Below are 4,930 nucleotides of genomic sequence, written 5' to 3' on the forward strand. Positions count from 1 at the left end.
CACAGAGTCACATCTCCCAAACCCTGAAGAGACTGCTAATGTGCACTTTGCTGTATGTTTTAGAGCATGTGTGACTCGTTGCTTCTCTTAAGGGAAGTGGGGTGCAGTGGCACATGCACTGGGAGGCGGAGGCAGGAGAAGCAGGAGCTCAGTCATTCTGAAGCCACATAGAAAGTTCAAGACAGGCTCAGAGACACTCACTCGGTTTCTTCTGTTCCCTCTCTCCACAGCAAGCATCTTGGAAGCAAGAGTATCGTTTGGGTCTTGCTTCTAGTCTCACTCCCCTACTAAGCTGCCTGCGCCCTGATGGCTCCCCTTCTGCCTATGACCAAACTGCCATATGAAAGGACATGGTTGGTGGCTCAGAAAGAAGCCTCTGGGAAATGGTATCACCTGCTGTTCTTGATTCTAACACCAGGGGGCAGTAAACCAACACATTGGAAAACATTGGGTTTACCTGGTGCCTGCTATGTGGTGGAGGGACACAGGTACACAAAGAAGCTCTCTGGGTGTCCCACTTTCTTCTGAAACTTCAGCTCGTAAACTCGGGTTTCCCACCAGGACAGAGACACAAACTCCCACCAAAGAGCACAGTGCTGGCTTGCCCACAAAAAGCTTGGCTCTGTTGCTTTTGAACGACATGGGTCATAAATATGGCTGGAGGGGTGGCCTGCAGTTGGTAAACTGTCTGCTAGTGATAAATAGATACCCAAATAGAGGAAAGCCGAGGCAAAGACAGATTTTTCTCTGAAGAGAGATAGTGCTGATGAGACAGCCCACTGAACCCAGCAGGTGGTCGGAGGGTCCCAAAAGCCCGTCCCACCAGACAGCATGCTGTGTTGGGGACCTCCAGGGACATGTCTAATATCCAGAACTCAAGACTCCTGATCTGCTTTATTGCCAGAAAGGTAAAGTAAAGGATCAGGCCACCTCTCTGGGGTCTGTTGGACATATATACCAGAAGCAGACAGTATGTACATGTAAACCAGGGTTCTGCCCTTGAGAGTACACAGCAGATGTGTCCACACATAGTCAGCAAAGAACGTGTCCTAGGGCAGCAGCTCTCAGCCCCTCAGTGTGAGTCACAACCCCTTTGAGAGTCGCATATCAGATATTTAGATTACAATGCATGGCAGTAGTAAAATTACAGTTATGAAGTAGCAACAAAACACTTTTATGAAGCGGGGCGTGGTGGCGCACGCTTTTAATCCCAGCACTCGGGAGGCAGAGGCAGGCAGATCACTGTAAGTTCGAGGCCAGCCTGGTCTACAAAGTGAGTCCAGGACAGCCAAGGCTACACAGAGAAATTCTGTCTCAAAAAACCAAAAAACAAAACAAAACAAAACAAAAAAACACAACAACAACAAACACTTTTATGGCCTGGGGTCACCACACCATGAGGAACTATATTAAAGTGTCACAGCACTATGAAGGTTGAGAGCCACTGACCTAAAGAGTACAGCATACTCTTTAATTTTTTTTCCAGAGAGTGTCTCACTACATAACTTAGGATAGTCTGGAATCTTCTACGTAGCCAAGGCTAGCCTTAAACTCAAGAACCCCGTGCCTCCGCCCTTGTGCAGTCTGTGTTGTAGTGGCAACAGCTAAGGCGTAGCCACTCCTGATGGCGTTCGCCTGTAATCCCATCTGCTTAGGAGACTGAGGATCTCGTGTTCAAGACCAGCTTGGGTTTTATAACAAAACCCACTCATTTCCAAAATTAGCCCTGAAAGCTGCTTCAAGACCCATCAGCAATATAACGGACAATAAGCAAGAGTGTATTTATACTGTGGGGTTCTATCTAGCAGTAAGAATTAGATAATTAAAATGATTGCTACAATAGGGTGAATCCCATAATGTTAAATTAAAAATACAAACACAAAAGGGGCGGGGCGGGGCAGGGTGGGGTGGGGCGGGGCGGGGTGGGGCAGGGTGTCTCAGATGACTCAGCAGTTAAGCACCTGGCCTTCTTTTACAGAGGACTCTTCCGTGTATCTTCAGCTCCAGAGGATCCATTGCCCTCTTCTGGCTAATCCAGGTACTGCAATCACAGGTGCAAAGCCACACAGATACACAAATCAACCAATCAATAAATAAAGTACTTTAAAAGACAATACATGACCAAACACACACACACACACACACACACCAGGCATGTTGGTACATGCCTTTAAATCCAGCACTTGGGAAGGAGAAACAATCTCTGAGTTTGAGGCCAGCCAAGGCTACATGGCAAGACCTTGTCTCAAAATCAACAGGCAAATAAATAAATAAACACACACACTCAGAAGACTGCCTACCATTTAATTACATTTATATTAAGGTCGAAAGCAGGCCTAATTCATTCGTGCTGATTGAGCTGGTGCTATTGGCTCCTCTCTGGGGGAAGGCGGGGTTTGAGAGGGATCTCCAGGAGTTTCTCAGGGGGCGAGGGATAATCCCCTCACTTTGTTAAAAGTCTGTGCCAGCTAATTCACAGAGCCAGGGCTGGAGGGCTCAGCAATAAGGACACTTAATTGCTTTTGCCCAGGACCTAGATTTGATCCCCAGCACCCACAGGGCAGCCCACAACAATGTATAGTTCCAGCGCCAGGGAATTTGATGCTCTCTCCTTGGCCTTGTGGGCACCAGGCAAGAATGGCGTGTAGACATACGTGCAAACAAAACACCCACACACATAAAATAAAACCAACTTACGAAGCTACGTACAGGACTTGTGGACTTCTGTAGGACGCTCGGGAGTCAAAGGCGGAAGAGCCACTTCAGCCTAGCTGGGGGTCAGCCTGGGTGACATGGTCCCATTTCTAAACAGCAGTGACGGAGCCGCCAGCTCGCGCCATCTCTGTGTGCCCTTCCCACCCCATGTCCCCTTCCCCGGAGTGCACACTACCCGAGTCCGGTGCGTTACTCCACGGTAAGGCCTCTATAATGTTACGGTGTCTCTATGTACATCCTAGGAAGGAGAGCTATTGCTGTGTGTTTGCACAGTTTATTTAAATGAAACCAGTCATTTTGTGCTGTGAGGCTTTTCATGAGCTCATTCGCCTCCCTGGCCCTTCGCCATCCCATAATGAACGTACCTGCTAATGCCCATTCACTCTGATTTTCCTTTCTTTCTTTCTTTTTGGTTTTTTTTTTATTTGTTTGTTTTTTGTTTTGTTTTTTTCGAGACAGGATCTCTCTGTGTAGCCTTGGCTGTCCTGGACTCGCTTTGTAGACCAGGCTGGCCTCGAACTTACAGTGATCCGCCTGCCTCTGCCTCCCGAGTGCTGGGATTAAAGGCGTGCGCCACCACGCCCAGCTCTGATTTTCCTTTCTATTACAGCGTTCCTCTCACCACCGTCCACCTGCCTCCGTGTTTGCATAGACAAAGAGTTTCCCCCAGGCACACACAGGTAGAAGTACAACTGTGAGCTCTTGGGGTTCTGCCCATTGTTTGGGGGTACCAGATGCAACTTGAGCATCTCTTATAGGAAATTCTTAGGATTATAAGTGCTTTGCATTACAATTTTTTTTTTTAATTGGAACGTTCGCAGGCTAGCGGGGTGGCAGCTCTATTGTTAGAGTATGTTCCTAAGATGCTCGAGGCTCTGAACTGATCTCTGGCACCACATGCTCTAAGTGTGGTGGTAAACACTTGTAATGCCAGCCCTCAAGAGGTGGGAGCAGTTGGGTGTGGGGGCACGCCCCTTTAATTAAAGGCAGAGGCAGGCGGATCGCTGTGAGTTCGAGGCCAGCCTGGTCTTCAAAGCAAGTCCAGGACAGCCAAGGCTAACACAGAGAAACCCCATCTCAAAAAACAGACAAACAAACAAGCCATGCATGATGGCACATGCTTGTAACCCCAGTGTTGGGGCATGAAGACAGGCAGATCTCTGGGGTTCACTGGCCAGTCAGTCTGAACAAAGTCCCAGGTTTAGAGAAAGACCCTGTCCTAAAAAATAAGATGACAGCCGGGCTTGGTGGTGCACACCTTTAATCCCAGCACTCGGGAGGTAGAGGCAAGCGAGATTGCTGTGAGTTCGAGGCCAGCCTGGTCTACAAAGTGAGTCCAGGACAGCCAAGGCTACTACTCAGAGAAACCCTGTCTTGAAAAACAAAAACAAAAACAGAAAAGAAAAAAAAAAAAGATGGCAGAGGCTGGCTAGATGTCTCATTGGTTAGGAGCATGTACTGGTCTCTCAGAGGCCCTGGGTTTGACCCCAGAACCAATATGGAAAATCACAATAACTGTAACTCCAGGGAATTCATTGTCCTCTTCTTCCCTTTTTGGGCACCAGACATATTGTACCCTTGTATACTACACACACACACACACACACACACACACACACGTCATACACAGGTACCAGAGAGAGAGACCTTGATGACAAGACCTAGTTTTAAACATAAAAGCCCACTCATACTGCGGATATCACATCTGTGCATGTTTATAGCTTAATTACACAACCTGGAGGTAATTCTAGACAAGATGTGTTTTGACTGCAACCTGTCAAATGAGGCCGAGGATGGAATTTTCTGCCTGTGGCGTCAATTAAACCTTTATTTTTGAGCATTTCATATTTGTGGTCCAACCTGTACTATGAAATTGCTCTCCAAGTCCCACTTGCCAATCTGTCCACCGAAGCTCCACGTCATCAGCAGCAGCACTTGCCAACTTTTATTTTATTTTATTCATTTTTTTAATATTCGGAGACAGGGTTTCTCTATGTAGCCATGGAACTCGCTCTGTAGACCAGGCTGGCTTCGAACTCAGAGAACTCATAGATCCAACTACCTCTGCCTCCTGAGTGCTGGGATTAAAGGTGTGAGCGACCACTGCCTGGCTTCAGACTTTGTGATTCTTGCTTGTCTTATTGGCTGCTTCACTGGGTGTTACTATGGGGATTTTAATTCCCTCTTCATTGTTTGTGAGTTTCTTTTTTCTTTT

Source organism: Acomys minous (assembly GCF_964271855.1).
Source record: "Acomys minous genome assembly, chromosome: 10".
Taxonomy (NCBI): Eukaryota; Metazoa; Chordata; class Mammalia; order Rodentia; family Muridae; genus Acomys; species Acomys minous.